Raw genomic sequence first — 12,011 nt, forward strand, 5'->3', positions numbered from 1 at the left:
AAAACATTTTTGTCTGTTGCTCTGCATGTTGTAATTGCCTACGTTTTTTACATTGTTTCAAATTTACTGACCCCCGTTTATAACGTTTTGTGGCAAAATAACAGCACTCTTGCAAAATTTGCGTTTCTTGCTTTAACTTTGAACACCAGTGTAATATTTCTCACTCGAATCTGAGGGAACAAATTGTCATGAAAAACTGATTTCTTTCGTGTACTATAGTTTCATATCACAGGTTGGTGATGGAGGGTCTATTTTTTCATTACGGGTCATAGTTACTGACATAATGTTGAAATACTCTATAGCATTAAATCTGAAGAATTTGCAGTGAAAAAGGTGGTCACTGGCAACACTGCGTTTGGTTCAGTTTAGGTGATACGTTACTGTGTAGTAAATGTAACTAACATGCCGCAGCCGGCCGAAGTGGCCGTGCGGTTCTAAGCGCTGCAGTCTGGAACCGCGAGACCGCTACGGTCGCCGGTTCGAATCCTCCCTCGGGCATGGATGCGTGTGATGTCCGTAGGTTAGTTATGGTTAACTAGTTCTAAGTTCTAGAGGACTAATGACCTCAGAAGTTGAGTCCCATAGTGCTCAGAGCCATTTTTTAATATATCGTAATTGCTTTTAAAGTTGAAAGGAAAGCCACACTTCACTATAGTATGGAGAAAATTGAAGTTATTTTATTTCAACGCGCTGCCTGAGCACCTCACGTTTAAGTCGCCTACAGCTCTCAAGGGGACCGCACCCATTGGTCATCACCTTCTTTGTCCAAATTTATGATGTATCAAGGGCATGGCCAGAAGTTAAGGTTACGGAAATGGGAACTCCAGGTGGCCAGACTTATATAATAAAATAACATTTATGGCGCGTCTCGGGCGGGGCATGTGCCATTTATGGTAGTACGACTTTCACTCAGTGGTTGGAATGGTGGAAAGAATGCGGACTGGTAATCTGACGATCCCGAGTTCCAGTCTGTTCGTGAAAACTACTTTACCTTTTATATTTTTTGTTTTTACGTTACTTACAATGTACACTCCTGGAAATTGAAATAAGAACACCGTGAATTCATTGCCCCAGGAAGGGGAAACTTTATTGACACATTCCTGGGGTCAGATACATCACATGATCACACTGACAGAACCACAGGCACATAGACACAGGCAACTGAGCATGCACAATGTCGGCACTAGTACAGTGTATATCCACCTTTCGCAGCAATGCAGGCTGCTATTCTCCCATGGAGACGATCGTAGAGATGCTGGATGTCGTCCTGTGGAACGGCTTGCCATGCCATTTCCACCTGGCGCCTCAGTTGGACCAGCGTTCGTGCTGGACGTGCAGACCGCGTGAGACGACGCTTCATCCAGTCCCAAACATGCTCAATGGGGGACAGATCCGGAGATCTTGCTGGCCAGGGTAGTTGACTTACACCTTCTAGAGCACGTTGGGTAGCACGGGATACACGCGGACGTGCATTGTCCTGTTGGAACAGCAAGTTCCCTTGCCGGTCTAGGAATGGTAGAACGATGGGTTCGATGACGGTTTGGATGTACCGTGCACTATTCAGTGTCCCCTCGACGATCACCAGTGGTGTACGGCCAGTGTAGGAGATCGCTCCCCACACCATGATGCCGGGTGTTGGCCCTGTGTGCCTCGGTCGTATGCAGTCCTGATTGTGGCGCTCACCTGCACGGCGCCAAACACGCATACGACCATCATTGGCACCAAGGCAGAAGCGACTCTCATCGCTGAAGACGACACGTCTCCATTCGTCCCTCCATTCACGCCTGTCGCGACACCACTGGAGGCGGGCTGCACGATGTTGGGGCGTGAGCGGAAGACGGCCTAACGGTGTGCGGGACCGTAGCCCAGCTTCATGGAGACGGTTGCGAATGGTCCTCGCCGATACCCCAGGAGCAACAGTGTCCCTAATTTGCTGGGAAGTGGCGGTGCGGTCCCCTACGGCACTGCGTAGGATCCTACGGTCTTGGCGTGCATCCGTGCGTCGCTGCGGTCCGGTCCCAGGTCGACGGGCACGTGCACCTTCCGCCGACCACTGGCGACAACATCGATGTACTGTGGAGACCTCACGCCCCACGTGTTGAGCAATTCGGCGGTACGTCCACCCGGCCTCCCGCATGCCCACTATACGCCCTCGCTCAAAGTCCGTCAACTGCACATACGGTTCACGTCCACGCTGTCGCGGCATGCTACCAGTGTTAAAGACTGCGATGGAGCTCCGTGTGCCACGGCAAACTGGCTGACACTGACGGCGGCGGTGCACAAATGCTGCGCAGCTAGCGCCATTCGACGGCCAACACCGCGGGTCCTGGTGTGTCCGCTGTGCCGTGCGTGTGATCATTGCTTGTACAGCCCTCTTGCAGTGTCCGGAGCAAGTATGGTGGGTCTGACACGCCGGTGTCAATGTGTTCTTTTTTCCATTTCCAGGAGTGTATAATAAACAGAAATAATGTTTAAGAAATTGTATTTATTAACTCCAGGGGATTATAATTAAACATTCCCTATTTAACGCTTCTATCGTACCCGTATCAAACTTGGTAGCATTAATGTCAAGGACATGGGGAATAGAAATAATGCAGAATGAGTGCTATTGAAACACTTTTAATGTGCCGCTATGGTACGTCATACCAATACATTCCATTACCATTACTGCTACAAAAGGAGCCCAATATGGTGCCCGTCAGTGTGCAGAAGAGTCTGAAAGCGCAGGATTACATTCCGCACAGCAGAACGAGGCACGTCCATAGGTATGCTGTCTACCTCTCTTGTTACGCTGCAATTCAGACCAGCCCATGTGTGAATGTTCCCATGGTAAACCCTGTCGTTCTGGTAGCCTCACAACCATAAGTCACAGACGAGTGAGATCAACTGATCGTGCTGGCCAGGCATTTGGAAAAGCTCGGCTGGTAATTCGATCGTTTCCAAATGTGTTTCGAAGAATCAGGTGAACTGCACGAGCGATGTGCAGTGGGGCCCTATCTTGCACGAAAACTGTTGAGTTCAATGTGTTTCTCCCCTTCATAAAATCTTTTTGGGTTGACAGCCGAGTCAATGTGTTGTTCTCCAGCAACGTCTCAACAAGTTTCATACTTCCAGAATGAGATTTTCACTCTGCAGCGGAGTGTGCGCTGATGTGAAACTTCCTGGCAGATTAAAACTATGTGCCCGACCGAGACTCGAACTCGGGACCTTTGCCTTTCGCGGGCAAGTGCTCTCCCATCTTTTTTTTTTTTTTGTTTTACCTGCGACCGTAGCGGTCGCGCGGTTCCAGACTGCAGCGCCAGAACCGCTTTTTTTTTTTTTATGGTGGACCGAGACTCTAACTCGGGACCTTTACTTTTCGTGGGCAAGTGCTCTACCAATTGAGCTACATTTTTTTTTAATACTAGTTTCTCCTTCCAGTAAACAAAAATGAGTCTCCTTCGCCTTGTTGGCGAAGAAGCAATCTTTTGGAACAAAAAAGGTTTCTCAAAGCCAAACTCAAATTTCCTTTTCCTTTAAGAACAAATTGTGAGGAATAAATAAGGAAAAGTTGTTTTTTTTTGCAAAATAAAACAAAGACGCCAATTATACTGGTTTCTCCTTCCAGTAAACAAAAATGAGTCTCCTTTGTCTTGTTGGCGAAGAAGCAATCTTTTGGAACAAAAAAAAGTTTCTCAAAGCCAAAATCAAATTTCTTTTTCCTTTAAGAACAAACTATGAGGAATAAATAAGGAAAAGCTTTGTAAGTCATCGTGCGACTTGTAGTTAAAGTCCAGTTCTTACAGGAGCTCTTGAAGTGTATCCGCCTACAGCATGCCAGCTCGTCCAAACGTGTCTTCTCCTGGCGTAGGCGTGGGTTCTGGGTAGCAGATCTATTCAGGTCGGTTCGTTTTATACAGTTTTCAGCTTCTCAGGGCTTGGACGTTCCAGCTACTAGGTGGGTCATCGAAAGTGCTCCGTAAGAAATTGGAAAAATATTGTTTATAGCGTGGGTTTCGTATCAGGACGCAGTGTCGTTCGTTGAGATAAGTCCAATATCCTAGCGTAGATTTGTCGCCAGAAGTAAAAAGATAGCGGATCGTGTGGCCACAGATCCAATTCACATAGTTAGTTTTGGCGGAGGGGTAGAAAGTCTTATCGGGGTACAATAGCATGTGGACATCGATCTGAGCCGGTGACTGGCGAGTAAGAAACGCCAAAATTCGCCGCGCAAGTGTCCAGACGTCTAGCGCTGTGCCACAGTGGAACCGGTGGACATCCGTGTCATCCACTCCACAGTGGGTGCAGAGGGATGAATCGGCGAGATGGATGCGGTGCAGACGATCTCGGTTAACTTGTTTGCCATTCACGGTGATGTACCACGCTGATTGAATGTCTGATTCGAGAAAAAGCGCATGGATCGCCTTCCATATGAGTTGCCACACGTACTGTGGATACTTACGTTCGATGGGGTTGGACGGGCGGCACTGTTGTAACAATTCGGAGACTGTTTTCGTGAGGTACAAACGTGTAAGTGGTAAGGATCGATAGATATAACTGAACTCCAGGAAAAATCGTTGGATGTAATAAAAGGGGGTTGGAATGGTCGATACCAGTACTGGGGCGGACAAGGAGGCCGGTGCAAAGTTGTGAAGCAGGAGGCTAGTAAGGCTCTGCGGGCAACGATGCCAAAGTTTTAGTTGGGAGCTGACGTATAGTGCCTTGACACGAGTCGGCACGTGGATGAGTCCCACCCCGCCACGATCTCGTGGCAGCGCAAGGGATTCATACTGCACCTTGAATAACATCCCCGAGCTGACGAAGGAGCCGAAAGCCATCAACAGTCGTCGCGCCAGGAGATTTGGGACTGGTAGTACTTGAGCCACGTGTGGTATACGGGAAGCATGATACATGTTCACGTATTGCGCGCGTTGGATAACGTCGAGAGCTCGTAGCCGGTGATCTGCGAGATTTGCTCTGATTGTCTGTAGCAAGCGTCTACCATTGATAGTCGCTGAGCGGCGCAGGTCTGCTGTGAAATCAAGTCCAAGACACCGTATGGTGGCGGCGACACTAAGGGGGGCAGCGCATCTCTCCGGCAAGCCCTCACCAATGAGCAGGACCTTGGATTTTGACACGTTGAGGCAGCTCCCCGACGCTTCGCCGTAAGTCGCCACCCATGTCAGTGCTGCTCGTACTTCATCTTCACTGCGCAGCTATAGTACTATGTCGTCTGCGTAGGCAGTACAACAAAAACGGTGGCCTTGCACAGCCATGCCTTCCAAACGTTGGCGCATGCCCTGGAGCAGGGGTTCCAAGGCGAAAGCATACAAAATCGTGGAAAGAGGGCATCCTTGTCGTACAGATCGTGCGATGACCAGGGACGGTGTAAGACGACCATTGTACATGATTTTAGAGGTTGCACTACTCAAAAGACGCATAATCACCGTTACAACACCGCCAGGAAAACCCATATGCTGAAGAACTGTCCGTAAATAGAAGTGGTCAACACGGTCGAAAGCCTGGCTAAAGTCCAGTGGAGCCAAGGCGCCAGGGAGACGCTGATGATGCGCTAATGCTATCATGTCTCTGTAACGGCAAAGGGGCGTACGGATGTTGTTGTCTCCTCCTAGGGAAGTCTGGTCGCAGGATGTGACGTAACAGGCGACCTTCTTGAGTCGCGATGCCAGTAGCCGTGTGAATATTTTCCTGTCGCTGTTGAGCAAAGTAATTGGTCGATAGTCCTGGACCCTCGATAACCCGCGCGGTTTATGTACGGGGATAATAATTCCTTCTAGAAAGGCGCTCGGGACCACTGTCATCGGTGACATCAGCTCTTGTGCGATTGCCGCCCACGTGGAAGCCAACAAATAGCTAAAACTGTTATAAAATTCGATGGGGATACCGTCAGGTCCAGGAGATCTTTTATCGGAACCCGCCTTGATAGCGTCTAGCACTTCATCGCTGGTTACGTCGTCTTGGAGGTCATGCACTGCATCCTTTGGAAGAGTGTTCGTAGTAAGCTGAGCGACTTCTGTGATCAGTGCTGCAGAATGCGGTACGGCTGCGTATAGCCCGGCAAAATGAGCATGGAGAGCACGACCGATGCTTTGTTGGGTGTCGTGCCGGCGCCCTTCCACATCAGTGAGGACTTGGATCAGAGCTCGTCGTCGTCGTTGTCTTTCCTGAAGGAGGTGGTACATCGACGGACGTTCTTGAGGGATGCGATTAGAAGCTCGAGAACGGACTACAGTGCCTTCCAAGTTACGCCGCATGATCAAGGAGATCTGCGCCTTCGTGCGATGGACCATCGACAGCCGGGCTGGCGAGAAAGGCATCGTCGTACAGTCACGTAGAATGGTGTAGTAGAAGTGCAGGGTATTAGTTTGCTACGCCTTTAATTCCTTCCCATAACTCATCAGTCTTCCTGAGGGTCGGCTTTGCACAGGAGAGCCACCATGATAAGGTGGAGTCATAGGCTTCTCGACGATGGTGGCAGCGTGCCCACGCTTCTTCGACCATACGGCGACAGTCTGAGGAGGTCAGGTGAGCGACATTGAGTTTCCACAGACCACGACTATGCCACACTTGCTGTCGGGCGAGAGTGACGTCACAGAGGTACGCATCATGGTCTGAAAAGGCCAAGGGCCAGACTTCCGCATGACGTGTGCCAAGGGAGCGGGTAACGTAGATGCGATCTATGCGGCTTGACGAGTGAGAGGTGTAGAATGTATAGCCCGGTTGAATTCCGTGGAGCTTCTTCCATGTGTCAACAACTTGGAGACGGTCGATGACCACTGAGAGAGATGCACAAGGGGAATGTCGCGGGAGTTGGTCCGCGGGCTCTTGTGTCGAGTTAAAATCCCCACCGAGTACCAAATCGTCCTGTGGACCGGTGAATAGGGGCGTGACGCTTTCGGCAAAAAAAGTTTGTCGGTCATGACGGTGGCCAGTGCCGGACGGAGCGTAGATATTAATAATACACACGCCGAACAGTGTGAGGGCCATACCTCGCGCAGTGGGAAGGTAGATGACGTCCTCTGCAGGGAGTCCGTCGCGTAGCAGGATGGCGACGACGCTACCGGTATCGGATGCGGGGGAAACATGGGCGTTGTATCCGGTGGGAACTAGGAAGTCAGCCACAAACACCTCTTGTAAGAGTGCTATATCCACATCCGCAGAGTAAATAGTGTCTCTAAACATGGCCAGTTTATGGGGGGCACGAATGGTGGCAAGATTCATCGTGGCGATACGATATCGCTGTGTGCGGCCATCCTCAGTATTTGCAGAACGTACGGTAGAAGTAGCCGGCAGGTGGAGACCCGCCGGTGGTCCCGCAGTCGTGATAATTACTGGCTGGGCGCCAGCCCCAGTGTCGCCGAGGTGGACTCCTGTGCAGACACGCTCCATCTGAGCTACTGAAGCACGACTCACGCCCGCTCCTCACAGCTTTACTTCTTGCGGTATCTCGTCTCCTACCTTCCAAACTTTACTGAAGCTCTCCTGCGACCCTTGCTGGGATGATATTTATCGTAAAAACAGAATGAGCAGTATTTTTCTTAGGGTGTTGAATACACTGTAAACATCACATTTTTACAGTTACATGGTTGTCTTAAAATTTCTACAGAAAAAAAATGCTTACATTCTTCAAAGGTTCTGTGTCATCGCACAATCTGCCAGCAAACCCCACACGTAACGCATCATGTTACCAAACGGCGAAGATAACCAGTTATGTACAGAAGAAAGAAATTTGATGCAGTCAATTGCATGTGATGCATGTGATTTCCTTTTTCCTCTCGATGAAATAAGAGTAGCCTTGAAGATTTCTGATCAAATTCTTGGCCTGGCGATAAAACCAGACATTGCAGGTTTGCACCAGTGTAGTGCATTTGGTGAATCACTTGAACTTTGCACGATGGCATTCCTTCTTCATCTTGGTAGATGTTGTCGTCTAATTATGGATTTGTTTTTCCGCCCCGTGAGTCGGCTAACAGAAGATTTAAATGTTTCAAATGGCTCTGAGCACTATGGGACTTAACATCTGAGGTCATCAGCCCCCTAGACTTAGAACTACTTAAACCTAACTAACCTAAGGACATCACACACATCCATGCCCGAGGCAGGATTCGAACCTGCGAACGAAGCGGTCACGCGGTTCCAGACTGAAGTGCCTAGGACCGCTCGGTCACCCCGGCCGGCAGCTAGCAGAAGAGATTTGTTCTCCTGTAAGTAAGGCTTCAACATATCAGTCAAAAATTTTTTTTAGAGCTATTATAAGGTTTCCAAGATTTTGACAAAGTGTCTTCGCCTTTCCTTTTCATGACTTTCGTCAAAATATTGATAAATATAATATAGTAAGCATTATTTCTGTTAATTTTCCATGTAAGTAACATAAAAACTGGAAATAAAATAGGTAAGTTGTTTCTGCGTAGCGTCCCGACCAAACAGGTAAGTAGTTTCTGCGTAGCGTCCCGACCATGCGCCTCCAGGATTCCCTTTCCGCACTCTTCCCGCTGAGCCAACCGCTTCCCCGGAAAACACTCTGGCATAAATGCGTCATGCGTCGCCCGGTGAGCGACAGAAATGCTATTGTTTCTAAATGCTATGTCATCTACTGCTCCCGTTTCTGTAATTTTCATTTCTGGCCAAGACCTGCGGAGATCATAAATACGGTGGAAAACAGTACGGACGAATAGGCGCGGCCCCCTTTTCAGTTGTAAATAAGTAGTGGAAGGGAATACACGTTTCTCAAACTAGTGATCGCGATTTATTGCTGGAAGAAAATGATCATGAAGTAGACATTTTACACCAACCGTTACATAAGGGAAAAGGTGAACACATCTTATTTTCAGGACAGAGTTGGACAAAAGTTTCCATACGACACTTATCAATCATCAGTTATTTGGTTGGGTTGGTTTCTTTGGGGGAGGAGACCAGACAGCCAGGTCATCGGTCTCATCGGATTTTAGGGAAGGACTGTGAAGGAAGTCGGCAGTGCCCTTTCAAAGGAACCATCATGACATTTGCCTGGAGCGATTTAGAGAAATCACGGAACCTAAATCAGGATGGCCGGACGCGGGATTGAACCGTCGTCCTCCCGAATGCAAGTCAGTTATTGAACGAATATGATTCATATTATGTAATATGAACTTACAGGTCTGAGCCTTATTGAAAAAATTCCTGTAAATTAAATTTTAATCATTGAATTTTCTCATTTTGAGCCTAACGAAGGAGCTATCTCTTGTACTTGCTAAAAACATTCAACAGCCTACATTGCATAAAATATTTCTTTATTGCCTATAACCGGTTTCGACAGCAAAGTCTATCGAAACCGGTTTTATTAAATAAAGAAATATCTTATGCAATCTAGGCTATTGAATTTTTCTGTAAATTTTAATCAGTGTACTGGCTTCATTTAAAGCAATGCACTCGCGTTATTTTCGGGCTGAAAATATGAGTGAAAATTCCACCACTGATGCAAACACAGAAGCTCTTAGTTCTATAAAACCTGTTTCTGTTGTAAGTGAAGCTGATTTATTAGTTTACTGTCCCAGAAAAGAAAAATTAAGGAGTAAAATAGTACTGGTGCAAGGAAAGAACAGTTATTTACAAAACAAAGCAGTCTCATTGTCATCTATAGCTCGAAGCAGTGGCAGTTCACAACTTGGACAGGTGAACAGTAATTAATCTGATATCTGATTCGATAAGTATTGACTAAAAATTTATCACAGTTCGTTTCACTAGCATTTTCTTTCTCAAAAGTTTTCATTTAGTCGATTACATTAGTTGTTTTTCGTAAGAATGGCCTTTCCGAGGCATAGCGGTAAGCAGCTTTCATTTTAATATGGCGCCAAGTGCAACGCTTGGCTTCATACAAATGAAGGAGCCGCCCTGTGCTTTCCCTCCCGTATACTCTCAATTCTATGATTACGATCAGCAGCCATTTCACATTTGCTGTTGGATAATGGGTCCACTACACACATCACCTCTATTTACTGTGTTCTACACATTCATGTTTTCCCTGCGTACTTTAGAATGTCAGTTACCCACCTTCCACTACACTCTTTTCTCCTTTTCTCAGCTCTTGGAATCAGCAAAGAAGTTTTGTACACAACGTACCATCAATTTTCTTGGTTACATATCCCAAGCACAGCCACATTATTTTTGCTGAATTCAAAATAACATCGTCCATCTCTGTGTGTTCCCTGAAGCAACTGTTAGTTTCCCTGTCGCTCCTAGTGTTTGTCAACATCCAACTGTCCCAATGTATAATTTTTTATGAATTACGTATGAAAACTCCATGCCTCACATCCATAACTCAAAACTGACAACAGATGTTCATTACAAACATTTAGTTTCAGATTCAATACAAAATTCAGTTTAAAAAGCTCTTTTTGGCTTATACAAAATTTTCGAACCAAATAAACTATTTGTTTACGTTCTTAGCTCACTCTAATGGTTGTCCTCAACTGCTAAGCACTTTTAAATCTACTCTGAAATCATTTCTTCTGATCACTTCCCAGTATTACACAGATAAATACTTAAATTTGATAAGTTGCTTTGTGTAGCCATCATCCGCAGGAAGCATATAAACATTCATTTTATAAATGCTGCAATGTACTTGCAATGTACTTGCACCAAGTGAATTTCTTCTTTCACATTAAGGTATCTTTTAATCTGGGAAATATAGTTCGGATTCTGGAAGCGATATTTGCAAATTAGAAAACTTAATTATTATTTACAGTTATTCGTTTTTCGGTTGGAATTTGCAGGAAATACAAAAGTAGATACAAGCGGTACACAATGACACACAAACACAAATAAAGTCTTGAACATTTTCAAAAGACACTGCAAAAATGCAGCATACACAACAGACAGTTCTGTCCAAAACCACACATCAAAACCAACAAAGGAACTAAACTTATAACAGAAAGTAGTTATAACATATATCAATTAAAATATAACGCTTGTGATGGCAGTTATGTTGGAGAAACTGATACATCCTATACCAGATACAAAGAACACACGTGAGCCTGCTAGTATATGACTGACCGCTCCACATTTTCACAGCAACTCAGAGAACATAGTCACAAGCCTACGTCTAGAGAAGATGGCATGAAATCATCACAAAAAAATGGTTCAAATGGCTCTGAGCACTATTGGACTCAACTGCTGTGGTCATCAGTCCCCTAGAACTTAGAACTACTTAAACCTAACTAACCTAAGGACATCACACACATCCATGCCCGAGGCAGGATTCGAACCTGCGACCGTAGCAGTCGCACGGTTCCTGACTGCGCGCCTAGAACCGCGAGACCACCGCGGCCGGCAAATCATAAAAAAAAATTTCAATTTGCAGGAAAATTATCGTATACGAAAAACCAAAGCAGAAGAGAAGACCCTTTTGAATGACTAAGCGTACACAATAAACCACTACAGAACTGATTTTATCAGAAAAAGAAATAAGAACAGTCCAACTAGTGAACATCGTAATGACACCGCTCAACGCCTTTCCCTATACTCTTCCACGACGCTTTTCAAAAAAATCTTTAAATCAAAAATCTGATCATCGGAACACCTAGAGCGTGTTACCCATTCTCTGGCAGCTATTAGACCCTCATCCAACTTTCTACAGCACCTTACCTAACTAGCTACTATCCCAAATGGAGAGAGAGAGACAGTACAATTGCGAACAGTCAGTTGGTTTCCATCATTTACGTCGGCAACACTTCCGTACACAACTAAGAGAAGAGACATCAAGAGAACGTACAGTTAGACAGTTCTTGTACTTCTTATCTGCAGTTGGTTCCAGAGTATAAGTAATATCAACGATAAAGTCGAAAACTACGTTTATGGTTTCGCATCAGCTGTAGAACAAATGAAAATATCTGTCGGACGGGGAATCGAATCCAAATTTCAAGCTTGTCGCTAGTGCACGCCTTAACCACTTCGGATACCCGAGCACATTTCGTAATGATTAGCGGGTTATAAATAAAGATAAATACAACTAATATTTCAAAAACACAGACTTG

At 46.1% G+C, this 12,011-nt stretch overlaps 1 protein-coding gene across 2 annotated transcripts in view; it reads left to right on the top strand.

The window, feature by feature from the left end:
- The window catches only part of LOC126262902 (monocarboxylate transporter 1-like), a 96,940-nt gene that overhangs the window by 8,644 nt on the left and 76,285 nt on the right, over positions 1-12,011 (top strand). The gene's annotated exons all lie outside the window — the stretch shown is intronic.

The sequence above is a fragment of the Schistocerca nitens genome, chromosome 6 (assembly GCF_023898315.1).
Source record: "Schistocerca nitens isolate TAMUIC-IGC-003100 chromosome 6, iqSchNite1.1, whole genome shotgun sequence".
NCBI lineage: Eukaryota > Metazoa > Arthropoda > Insecta > Orthoptera > Acrididae > Schistocerca > Schistocerca nitens.